This window comes from Bos indicus, chromosome 4, assembly GCF_029378745.1.
Source record: "Bos indicus isolate NIAB-ARS_2022 breed Sahiwal x Tharparkar chromosome 4, NIAB-ARS_B.indTharparkar_mat_pri_1.0, whole genome shotgun sequence".
Lineage (NCBI taxonomy): Eukaryota > Metazoa > Chordata > Mammalia > Artiodactyla > Bovidae > Bos > Bos indicus.
The window spans coordinates 48,446,178-48,459,815 of record NC_091763.1 but is presented as its reverse complement, the minus strand read 5'-3'; the positions used below and the strand labels follow the sequence as shown (position 1 = coordinate 48,459,815).

Here is a 13,638-nt window from a genome sequence, read left to right as displayed (position 1 = left end):
TTCCTTTGCCTCTAAGCTCCCAGGTCTTCCTGCAAAGACTGTCCTAAGGATTTTAGATGGAAGGATCAACTCTTGGAGCTTGGAGGCAGTTTTAAGGAAAAAATAAGATGATAGAAAACTCAATTTTTTAAAAAGTCTCTCTCTAAATAAACATACATGTGTGCATATGTGTGTATGTATGTATATTTTAAACATATGAGTGAAATTAGAAATAATGAGCATATTCTCTTGACTTCAGAGATTAGTGCCATAAGGAGTAATCATAGTCTCCCAAAAAATCTTCTTCTACCCCCATAAATAGAATATTGAGCTTGTATACATCTGATCAATATGATCAGAGTGGTGCTTTGCATGATTTTACATTATACAACATTTTTGGGATGTATTCTTACAGAAACCATGACATTCTGGGCTCCAAATATGTTGATTTGGCACCTCCCTAACTCGTCAGGCTTCTGTGGTTTTTAGTTATTCTCTGAACATATTCTAGCTGTGCTGTATAAGAATGTTTTATAAGCAGTGTTTTTTTCTGATTACTCTTTCTCCCTTCTTTTTCTTTTCTGCCTTCCTTCCTCTTCTCTACTGTATTATCTATTGCTATGTAATGAATCACCCTCAAACTTAGCAGTTTAAAACAGCAAACATTTATTATCTCATAATTTCTGTGGGTTCAAAATTCAAGAGAAGTTTAGAGGGGTGGTTCTGGCTCTGGATAGAAGTCAAATAGGGCTGCAATCATCTGAAGGCTGAGCTGGTCTGGAGAATCTGCTTCCAAGATGGCGCACTCAAAGGGCTATTGGCAGTTGGTCCTAGTTACTCTCCATAGAGCTACTTGAGTGTCCGTACAAATGGCAGCCGGCTTCCCTAGAGCAAATGTCCCAGAGAGAGACAGTAATAGAAGAAGTCACATTTCCTTTCATGACCTAGTCATGGAAGTGATACACCATCTCTTCTACCATACTTAGTTAGAAGCAAGTCAACTCCTCTACACTCAAGAGGAGAGGAATCTAGCTCCACCTCATAAAGGGAGAATTATTGACACTGAACCAGACTTGGGTCCACTCACTTCAGCACAGTAAAGCCAATCTACTGACACTGGGTTATGGTGAAGGAAAGTGCAGCTTTCATTATAGGGTGCTTTATGAAGAGACCAGGACAGTTAATACTGTAACTGTATTAATTATTAACTATATTATTAATACAAAAAACCTGAGCTCCCTGCTGAGTTTTAGGAATGCATGTTTAAAGGCCAGGTGAGGGAGATGGGTTCTGGGGTATCTGATTAGGTTGTGGACAATTCTCTGGTTAATGGTGAAGTAACAGGGCAGTGTCACAGGGGTTAACACCGTCAATCCTCATGCTCTAGTGTTCTGAGAGCTACACACTCTGGGTCTTCAACCAGCTAAAACTTTCTATTTAGTGGAGTTTTAACATCTATAGAACAACCCAGGAAATGTACATCAGATACTGTGATCTAGGTACTTTAGAGAGGAGCTACAGCAGAGGATATGGGGGAAGAGTCTGTCCTGGGAAGGCCTCCATAGGGTCCTGTAACCAAATCGTGGGCATATTTTAAAATCACCATGTCTACTTCCTTTTCCCTCCCTTTTTATGGAATTCTTGTTTGATGAAACAAAGCTCTAAGACATTCATGTTGCTTTCTTCTCTTAGAAACTAAAATTATGTTCCTGGGGGAAATAGAGTAGCCGAAGACTATGAATCAGAAGGCCGATTTACTCTAGTTCTCTAGTTAAGTAACTTGGTGATCTTAGGTGGACCACTTAACCCTGGCTTGCTTCAATTTCATACACTGTTAAGAAACTTGAGACTCTTTAAAGCTTACTTTTAAATTCAAAATTCTATTTTACTGCAGATAAAAAGAAGTTCAGCATCACTAATTATTATAGAAATGCAAATCAAAACTACAATGAAGTACCACCTCACAGGGGTCAGAATGGCCTCATTAAAAAAAAAAAAAATCTACAAATAACAAATGCTGATGAGGGTGTGGAGAAAAGGAAATCCACCGTGGAAAACAGTATGGAGGTTCCTCAGAAAACTAAAAATAGAATTAACATATGATTCAGCAATTCCACTCCTGGGCATATACCCAGACAAAACAGTAATTAAAAAAGATACATGGCACTCCTATGTTTATAGCAGCACTATTCACAATAGCCAAGACATGGAAATAACCTAAATGTCCATCAACAGATGAATGGATAAAGACATGGTACATATATACCATGGATTACTACTCAGCCACTAAAAAGAATGAATTAATGCCATTTGTAACAACATGGATGCAACTGAAATTATCATACCAAGTGAAGTAAGCCATAAAGAGAAAAAGACAAATACCATATGGTATCACTTATATGTGGAATCTAAAATATGATGCAATGAACTTATCTACAAAATAGAAACAGACTTACAGACACAGAGGGCAGATTTGTGGTTGCCAGTGGAGAGGGAGTTATGGAAGGAATGGAGTGGGAGGTTGGGATTAGCAATGTAAGCTTTTATAAATAAAATGGATCAACAATAAGGTCCTTACTGTATAGCACAGGGAGCTATACTCAATATCCTGTGATAAACCACAATGGAAAAGAATATTAAAAATGTAAATCTGAATCACTTTGCTATACAGCAGAAATTAATACCATATTGTAAATCACTATATTTCAATAAAAAATTGAAAAAAACTCTATTTTATTTCACTTTCTTGTTTTTTAGGAAAGTAGTACCTAACATTTGTTCTTTCACAGCCTAAAGATTAAATTTCTAGGTCTTTGGGTTTTTATCACTATATAACTAGCTGGCTACACATCTGTGCTCTAGTCTTATTTACCTTTACCTCCTATTGGTAATAGGAGATAAAGCTTTTTATTGGGTTTAGAGTCAACACCAACCTATATCAGGGTCCCAACAGGGAAGAGATGGCATGTCCAAAGTCTATAATTGAGGAGTATTTAATGAAGAGACTTTACAATGGTGTAGACAGGACTTAGGGAGACCAACAAGGGACAGTGCACTGTCTTGGGCCCAGCAACACCGGGGCAGTGCTACCACCTCAACACCAAGGGGGGAAAAGGGAGACAATGTTCAATTTCATTTTCCTCCTCTCTAATCGCTGAGCTCCCATTCATTGGCCAAACACAACCTTACCTAGTTAAAGAGTAGATTTCATAAAAGGAAAACAGGCAGCAAAGTCTCCAAAATGAAGTTAAAATTATACTTTGAACATGAAAATAGAAATAATTAAAACACTGCAGATAAAACTAGGCCTCTTAAAGAGGACCCAACAGACTATTAATTCTGCAAATATGATCTGGATAACATCTGTATCACCTCAGGGGGGCAAGACTGAATGGTGATTATATATAAGAAAATTATATTTAGTTAATTATTTTATATTGTGCCTAGAGAATGAATGCGTAAATAGAAGTAAACAGAAAGACAGAATGGACAGCCTCTCTAATAAGAGTGGCCGGAGGGGATGGTGCCGTGACCCATGAACACCAGCATCTCCTGTGAGGTAGATGACTGTCAGGTGCATATACATGCACGGGGCTATCGCGGCTTGGTGACACTGGGCAGGAAGAGCATCCATCTCATGCACCTTTGCTGTGACTCATTCTCTTTAGCATCCTTTGATGATAATGCTGTGGGAGAAAAGGGAACAAGAGAATGAATGGTCACATTCCAGATCTCTAGCAAGTTCCTCAGATGGGCCAACAAGTGAGGGTCCTTGGCTTCTGGGCAGGAAAGAATGCAAAAGTGAGGCAAAGTGGAGTGAAAGCAGATTTACACAGGAAGATACTCATTCCCCTGATAGAATGTGGGCTGTCTCAGAAGGCGAGGTGCCCCCAGGGCCTGGGGTTGTTTTTGTGGCTCACTCTTGCATTCTTTCCTGCCCAAAGCCAAGGACAAGGCTGTATATTGTCACTTTGTTTATTTAATTTATATGCAGAGTACTTCATGTGAAATGCCAGGCTGGATTAATCACAAGCTGGAATCAAGATTGCCAAGAGAAATATCAATAACCTCAGAACTAAAGAGCCTCTTGATAAGAGTGAAAGAGGAGAGTGAAAAAACATTCAAAAAACTAAGATCATGGCATCTGGTCCCATCACTTCATGGTAAATAGAAGAGGGAAAAGTAGAAACAGTGACAGATTTCATTTTCTTGGGCTCCAAAATTACTCTGGACAGTGACTGCAGTCATGAAATTAAAAGATGCTTGCTTCTTGGAAGAAATGCTATGACAAACCTAGACAGCACATTAAAAAGCAGAGACATCACTTGCCAACAAAAATCTGTATAGTCAAAGATATGGTTTTTCCAGTAGTCACATACAGATGGGAGAGTTGGACCATAAAGAAGGCTGAAAGCCAAAGAATCAATGCTTTTGAATTGTGGGGCTGGAGAAGACTCTTGAGAGTCTCTTGGACTGCAAGGAGATCAAACCAGTCAATCCTAAAGGAAATCAACTCTGAATACTCATTGGAAGAACTGATGATGAAGCTGAAATGTCAGTACTTTGGCCACGTGATACAGAGCCGACTCATTGGAAAAGAGCCTACTCATTGGAAAAAACTCTGACGCTGGGAAGGATGGAAGGCAAAAGGAGAAGAGGGTGGCAGAGGATGAGATAGTTAGCATCACTGACTCAAAGTACATGAATCTGAGCAAACTCTGGGAGATAGTAAAGGACAGGGAAGCCTGGCATGCTGCAGTTAATGGGGTGACAAAGAGTCAGACACAATTTAGGGACTGAAAAATGAGTGGGTAAATTATTCCAACTATTTTGGGGAAGGGGTGAGATTTCCAGAAATTGGGTCATTGTCTACTTTTTGGCTTTTTATGTTTAGCCTTGGCATTGTCTTGTTGCTGGTGGGTGTGTCATTTAGCATGCTGTTATTACAATGAGCCTATAATGAGGTTCAAAGTCTACTGGAAGTCAAATCATCATCTTGACCTTAGTTGGTTCTAACCAGTTTTTGTTATATTTTGTTTTTCTCGACTACGTCCCCCTCCTCATTCTTTAAATGGTTGTGCCCTGCTCCCCTTTCTTCCTGTTGCATTGATCTGACTCCCACTTAGATTTGTCTACCGTGAAAGAATGTGTTCATCAGAGAAAACAAATCTCCAAATGTTTCATAGCTGTTTCTCTTACTATAAATCAATAACTTTGCCTTGAGGTGGTTATGTCTTTGTGACCTTGGCTAAAGTGTGTCCGTCGCCAAGAAATTGATGTTGGGAGCAGATCAGGTTTCTGCACCTACAGAGCCCAAGAGCCAGCCCCTAGACCAGGGGGGACTCTGCATGGAAACAAAGGTAGCTCTGTGAGGATCTTCCACGTGCGCTTGCCTGTCTTTGCACCACCACACACAGTTTATTATAATTGCTTGTTTAATTGTTTGTCCCCGCTGCTAGGCTCTAAGATCAGTGATAGACAGCTCCATCTTACTTTCTGGTTTGTCGTCAGAGAAAAAGATTAATAACTACGTGTTGAAATGGAGGTGAGGAAGGCATGAACGTCTCAAGGTGTCTACATGGATCTTCCCAAAAGTAACCCAACTTCACTTTGAAAATTTACACTGCTGCTGCTAAGTCACTTCAGTCGTGTCCGACTCTGTGTGTCCCCATAGACGGCAGCCCACCAGGCTCCACCGTCCCTGGGATTCTCCAGGGAAGAACACTGGAGTGGGTTGCCATTGCCTTCTCCAATGCATGAAAGTGAAAAGTGAAAGTGAAGTCACTGAGTCTTGTCTGACTCTTAGGGACCTCATGGACTGCTGCCTACCAGGCTTCTCCATCCATGGGATTTTCCAGGCAAGAGTACTGGAGTGGGGTGCCATTGCCTTCTCGGGAAAATTTACACTGCCACACCCCAAATCAACATTTGTGCTGCGCAGCTTATCTGAACTCTTACTCTCCCTCAGTACCTGGTTTCCTCATGGATCATCCTTCTGCTTTATTTTTCCCATTCCTCATTTGGAGAACAATCCTAATTTCTTTTCATTTAATAATTTTTTGCTTGTGCCTTTACCTTTGTTATTCAGCTTCACCATAATGCTTTCATCTAGGTCTGTTTTGATCATATTTGCTTTTTTCTTTCTTTCCTTCCCCCTTTTTCTTTTTCTTTTTTTGTTCTTTGTAAGTGGGTGTTCAGAATTTCTGGTTTTTATTTGTTTTTTCCCTTTTTGCTCCCACTTGTGTTTTCATTTCTATTCCTTTCCTCTTGCTCTCCTTGCCTAAAGTGGTCTTTCTCAAGCCTCTACCCCTCACTCTATTCTATTTACTCCTCTATCCATATCAAGTGAGGCACAGTTTTCTCAGTTTTCTCCTTTTGTCTAAGCATCTGTATATTCTTGGTTATGGCTGCTGCCAAGCGCTTCATTGCCTCATTGCTCTTTTCTGGCTCTAAGACATTAGATTTCAATTGCCATTAAAAATTTTTTTGAACTGCAAGTCTTCAAAAATACATAAAAATAGGGAGAATAATAGAAAGAATCCATATCACTCAGCTCCATCAATAATTAACCTTTGACAGTTTTGTTTCTAGAAGTGACCTTCTAAGATTATATGTTACTGAACTTTTTACCTCCAATCTGCAAATATGAAGCAGATTGTATTGAAATGCCATCTGGAGCCATAGAATGTTTAGGCAGAGTCGGCTGCTCACTGCTCTGTTCCCATCACACACTCTGAAGAAACCTTAGGTAGTTCTCTTCCTGCTGTTGTGATACCATTTATGTTTTTCTTTCTCTGTCTCTCAGACTGTGGCTTGTTTGAGGCTGGGAGTTTTATCTTTGTCCTTCTATCCCTAGCACCTTTTATGTAGTGCCTGGCACTTACTGGTTTTTAGGAAAAAAATTCTAGCATGAATGAAAAAAATATATTGCAATGCCATTTCTATTTCAAGTAAAATATTCAGGTATTCTGGTCTACTCTCATTTACTTCTCAACTTTTTTTTTCTCAGATGCAATGTAGTTTTTCACTTAATTTAGGTTTCATGTTTTGATATCGTTCATAATGGCAACCCACTCCGGTACTCTTGCCTGGAAAATCCCATGGACAGAGGAGCCTGGTAGGCTACAGTCCATGGGGTTGCTAAGAGTCAGACACAACTGAGCGACTTCACTTTCACTTTCATGCACTGGAGAAGGAAATGGCAACCCACTCCAGTGTTCTTGCCTGGAGAATCCCAGGGATGGGGGAGCCTGGTGGGCTGCCGTCTATGGGGTCGCACAGATTCGGACACGACTGAAGTGACTTAGCCAAAAATATAAAATCTATGTAGTATCTGTCAATAATTTTGTTTCTAAAGAATATGAACACCAGTACTTACGTACCCTTATTATGTGCTGGGCACTGTACAGAGTCCTTTGTAAATGTTATCTCTATTAATCCTAAATCACAAAAGCCCATGAACTAGAAACTATTATCATTCTCATCTTCCATATGAGGAAACCAAGGTTCTGGGTGAACAAGTAACTTGTCAAAGTTACATCATGAATGAATGAACAAGTTAGTATTTAAACCTTTATTTATTTGATTCCAGAGTTTGAACATCTAACCACTTACTACGCTATACTACCATGGAAGTAAATCTTTATATTTAGTTAGCTTAATGATATTTGTGTCCAGCCAACAGCTCTAACTCTTTCTCTCTAGATACTGTGTCCAAAATAAATAAGAAATTGCTTTACTCCTAAGGCTCAAGTCTTGCTCTTCTGCTCTTTCACCCTTGGCATCTGAAGCCTTGCAAAAATGTCTCTTGAAGTCTTCTCCAATGAGTTTACAATCTGAGTTCCCACACAGAATCCTCTTGCAGGCCCTTGTTGACTACTTTTCATCTTTTCCTGATGACAACTATTTCTTTGGATGGCTCCACGCATGATCTCTTTGCCTTCCCTCCAGGGACTGAAAGTCTTTTCCTTCTCCTTGTAGAAGCACAAGTCCACACTACCAACAATACACTGCTTCTGTCTTCTCTCTTTCCTTTTTGTTCCTGAATTCTACTTCTGCCTTTTTCTTACATCATCACTTCAGTCAGTGTGGTCTTCATGTCTCCCTTTTCTGGGCTCATCACGATCAGGTCTCTGAGCAGTAGAGTGGACACGCTTTTCTGTGCTTGGTATTACCTTTCACACCCATTCTTCTTGATCCGTGTGTTCTGGTAGATTTGGCTTCCTCCCAGCTCTTAAGGGTGAGACGTGAGCTAGCCCTGACCAACCATTTTCTGAATTACTCCAATCATAGTAATTGGATTGAAATAAGCACATCATTGATGATAAATCAATTAAATCCTTTAAGGAGACTTGTACTACTAACAAAGAGTCACTCTCCTGAGACTGTAGGGACTGAGGATGATCTAAGCCTGAAACTGCTGGGAGTCATTTCTGCCACAAGTAGAGAGAGCTTGTTTGTGAATGGAGTCTTCACAGAGAAAGCAATGTTGAAAAATGGAGAGATGGATATTCCTGACCCCATCATTTAGAGCCTGAATCAAACCATGCCTAAGGATATTTTCTGACTGTGTTAACCACCAACAGGACAGAGTAGATATATATACTGTTATTACAAGAAAGAGAATAGTCCCCTTTATTAAATATACATAGTATGGTTGATAGCATGTTGAGGGAAGAGGCAGAAATATGAGCAGAAACTTTCAAATCATGCACTGAGCTAGCCTGGAGACTTCCATAAATGTTTCTTAGGGGACACCATGGAAGTCAGAGACCGGGGCTAAGAATAGCTCTGTATTTGTTTTCTATACTGGGCTTTAAAAAAAATTCTCTGAAGAAAGGCTCTGTTGCTAACAAGCAGAAACAAAAATTCTTTGAAAATTGTTAATGTATTGTTTATGTTAGTTCTCCTAGAAACCCAACTTTGTCTATTCTCTGACTCCTGCTTTCCAACCCGCTTTGACTGTTTATACCCTTAATCATCACAAATGATTGTGTACTGCACAATCATTTAATTGCATTTCATACTTCTTTCTCTTCTCCTTCCAGGGGTGATATAGCAGGCGTTTCCTCCACATATTCTTCTCTCTTTTCTCATGACTATCAGCCAGTTCAGATGTTCAACAAAATTCAAAGTCAGCAAATATTTATTGAGGGCAATGTAGTGCTGTGTGTCGTATTTTGTAACATTCATGAAATCCTTCAACTCCCTGAGAGGTGGGAAGCTATTTATATTTGTGTTTAATGAATGAGGTGAAGTGATCATCTCAAAGGTCACAAGGGAAATTGTTGATAGAACTAGAAATATTAATACATCCTTTACCATAGCCAGGTATACTACAAAGAGCCTGAAGTTTGGGAACAGACAGGCTTGGATTTGAATCTTGATTTATCCCTTATGAATTTTTGGAACTCAAAGAAGTCACTCAAATTCCCAGAGCTTCAGTTTTCTACCCATAAAATGTAACATTCTCTATCTTATAATGATATGTAGACTATATTAAATAATGTATGAAACACACTGGTGTAAAGTTGGCTCAGGAACTGTTAGTTTCCTTCTACTCCACTAGGAAATACGTATATTCCTCTCCCCAGGATGATCTACATGGAAAACAGTTCTCTGTTACATGTTTAACTCCCTCTAAATATTGTTTTCTGTTTAGACTGCTCAGATATGGAGAACAATATTTGCCATAAATCATAATATTTAGTCATCTCATTATTGATTATGACCCTTGTTGGCCAGAAGAGAGCAAAGGCCTGTTACTGTGGATTCTCAATGCTAAGATTTGTAGTAGGAAAGAATCAACACCAAATTATTTTAAAATTTTGAATAAGGAGGGTTAAAGGAGGAGGATTTGAAGATTTTCCACAAATTGCAACTTCTCTCCAGCATTCTGAACCTAGCCATCATTTACTGAATCAACAATTATGGATTTAGGCCTAATGTGCACAAGGCATTGACCTAGGGGCTAGACACACAATGTGAACAAGCTGGACCAAATCTATGCAAAGGATCGTGGTGGGTATGGACGAGCCATCCATTCTGCCCTTCTGCCTTTTATGGCCCTTATGCTTGCTACAGTAGTTTAGGGCAGGGGTAGCAAATTATGTTTTGTACAGCTGAGTTAAGAATGATGTTTACATTTTTAAAGAGATCCTTTGTAGCCTGCAAAACCTAAAATATTTACCATCTGACCCTTTACAGAAAATATTTGCTGACCCTGGGTTAGAGTGACCCATAACTCTTTCATCAAGACCAGAGTAAACAGTTTCATGGTTAAATATCAGTCTCTAAGTAATAATTTATATAAATCATTATTAAATATTATATACGATTATTAAAAAGTATTAAAGAATACAAAAGTAATGGCTAGTGGGAGGAATAGGCTTTTTATATCAATTTTGTAATTAAATAATTCTTCTGGGTAAGTCAGTTGACTGTAACATTTTCTTCCCCAGACTAACCGCCACATAAAATGTGGCTCTTCTCTGTGTAGCTTCCCTGGGCTTTTTCTATCTTTTTTTCTTGTACCAAAAACAGAGGATTAGAAGATGACCTAAAGAAGGGCCACCATGCCTGTTGATGCTAGGGGAGACAGAAGTTACTCTGCTGTCACTACTGTCCTTTGACAATTGCTACTTAAAAATCTCTTAGCCTTTCCATCTAAATACCTGCATTTCTTCCCTGTGCCACATTTATTTAAAATGAAACAGCCCTCTGTTTACTTGTCTGTTTCTCAGCACTCCCACTTTCTTGCACATACATGTACATTCCTTTCCCTTCCTGCTTGCCCTGGCTTCTCCTCCTGGGCAAAGCAAGGGTCACTGACTGGTGTTCACTTTCTCAGTGCCTTGGTTTGCTAGCTTCACCCTTAAGGATAATGCAGAGCCTTGGAGTTGCACTCTCTTCTTCCTCTTGTAAACTGCTTCTAGTTATTACACCACTTTCCTGGTGGCACAGACGGTAAAGAATCTGCCTGCAATGCAGGAGACCTGGGTTTAATCCCTGGATCAGGAAGAGCCCCTGGAGAAGGAAATGGGAACCCACTCCAGTATTCTTGCCTGGAGAATACCATGGACAAGAGGAGCCTGGCGGGCTACAGTCCATGGGGTCACAGAGTCGTACACGACTGAGCCATACATAGCTGTCCTGGTATCACCCTAGTATTGAAGAGTCTATGCCAAGCCAAACTCACAGTGCACATGATTTGAGGATACTCCCAGCTCCAATGCCAGTGTCCCCGCTTAGGTGTCAGCAGGCTAGTTTCTGCTCTTCCTCAATTTGTTGTTGGATTTTAGCCAGCTACTTAGCTTTTGAATGCCTAAATCCTCACATCTGTAATGTTAAGATAATGCCGACTTTTATTTCAGCTTCTGGGAACAGAATTAAACTGTATATGGACATTGATGTTCCCATAGTAACAATCACATAGAGTATCTAGCATGCCACTGGAGGCAATAAATTATTTATGATAAGTACTTGCAAAAACTCCTGTCACTATAATAAAAGATTCTAACAGGAAATCCTGGGGATATACTTCACATTAATTTGCGTTCATTATGTCAAGGAGAGTTCATTATTCTGCTCCAAACTACTTAATTCTAAACTTTCAGAATATAATCAATTAGCACTTACTGAAGCTGCTGAATCCAAAACCAGTACAGAGTGCTCCCCGGCCCTTGTAATGGGAAGGAAGAGACTGACTTCCTGGGGCTCTTTCTTAAAAGGAGGGAGGAGTTAATGGGTGTGGCTTGTCCGGGTAGTGCCATTTGCCAAGCTCAGAAGCTCAGTCCCGTCCCACTCTTTTGCGACCCCATAGGCTGTAACCCACTAGGCTCCTCTGTCCTTGGCAAAAATACTGGAGTGACAGCTCCAAATTGGGACTGGCTTGAAGAAAACAAGAATATTAGGGAGCTCTACCAAAACAAAAATTTTGTGCTATTATTACTATCATTATTTTGGAAAAATTAAAATACACAGTAAAATACAGAAAATGTAATAATAAATACCCATAATCAACATTTTTGGTTTACAGCCTTCCTATATTTTTCCGATACTTATATTTTTCCAAATACTGTTTTGTAACCTGCTTTTTAATTTGTGAACATTTTTCCAAGTCATTGAATATTTTTCCAGATCATAATTGACAGAATATGCCATTGTAAGGTTGTATTCATTTATTTAACCAATTTACAATTGTTAAACAGTTAAGTAGTACCCTTACTTGTCGTTTAAATAAAATCAATTCATGTGTCAACTTGAGATCTCATATTAACTTAGCCAACAAATCTTAGACTTAAAAATATCTTGATCCATCTGCAATGTTTCCATTACTATCAACACTCCCTTTCTTCCTTCAATTTTGCTATCAACTTATGAGCACAAATAAACCCAAATTCCTCTTTACAAGCAAATTCCCATGTAAGTCTCAAAAGGAGAGGGTCAATGCCTGAATTTTGTTTTTCCACGTTCTTGGGTCCTTGCATATGGATTTATCTAGTGCCTAAAACATTTTTTTTCCCTTAATGCCACTGAAAATATCAATTTCTGAATTTTTTCTTCCTTTAATTACAACATTGAGCTCTTCATTTAAATTTCAAATCCATCCTTCTTATTCTCTTTTGATAATGGGATTTGATTTTCTCTTTTAATGGAATTTTAGTCCCTCACCTAGCAGATCTTAAATGTTTTAGCATCATGGGATTTCCCTGGTGGTCCAATGGTTAAGATTTCACCTTCCAAAAAAAAAAAAAGATTTCACCTTCCAATATAGGAGGTGTGGGTTTGATCTCTGGTTGGGGAGCTAAGATCCCACATGCCTTGTGGCCAGAAAACCAAAACATGAAACAGAAGCAGTATTGTAGCAAATTCAATAAAGACTTTAAAAAAGGTCCACATTAAAAAAAAAAAAACTATTAAAAAAAACTTATTGGGGACTGCAAAGAGCTTTTGTTTATGTGAGCTATACCTATTGCTATTTACCACATTATAAATTAAAACTGAAATTTTAAAATACTGTTTCATTTTAGAGTAACAATAATAGGTACTGCCTATTATATATTAACATAAATAACATATTTAATGACATATAACTACAGTTTTTCATAACTGTATCTTTATTACTCAGCAAATAAGTCCCTGGTGGAGAGTGGTAAAGAAAACTGCTAAAATGCAGGAGACAGATTTGAACCCTGGGTCAGGAAGATCCCCTGAAGTAGGAAATGGCAACCCCCTCCAATATTCTTGCCTGGGAAATCCCATGAATGGAGGAGCCTGGTGGGTTATAGTCCATGGGGTCACAAAGAATCAGACACAACTTAGTGACTAAACAACAACTGTATTTTGCAGAGTGAAAAAAATTCAGTGCAAAGAAGAGCATTGTTTTATATTTTACAAATTTCTATAATGTCTCGGCTAACAAAAGCAACTGGATTCTCCAATTGGCTTCTACACTGAACCATAGCCATATATAGTGTTGGTTGAAGTATCTGAAGAAAACCCTGCTTCACACAGACATGTAGTTGGAAAAGGAAGGACCTGGCAGATCCTCTGAAGGGTCTTGGGGACTTGCAGGGATCCTCTGCCCATACTAACAAGTGCAGCTCTATATTGACTCTAACTGCTGGACAGCCTTTTCACGCTTGAGTTTCCTTTTTG

At 39.1% G+C, this 13,638-nt stretch overlaps 1 long non-coding RNA gene across 1 annotated transcript; it reads right to left on the bottom strand.

Annotated features, from left to right (window-relative positions):
• Window positions 1–621: 621 nt before the first annotated feature.
• On the bottom strand, window positions 622–11,690 carry LOC109558092 (uncharacterized). The gene is made up of 3 exons (XR_002180605.2): window positions 11,617–11,690; window positions 3,623–3,665; window positions 622–864 (listed from the first exon to the last, which is right to left on the bottom strand). It is a non-coding gene; the product is annotated as an uncharacterized lncRNA (long non-coding RNA).
• Window positions 11,691–13,638: the final 1,948 nt, after the last annotated feature.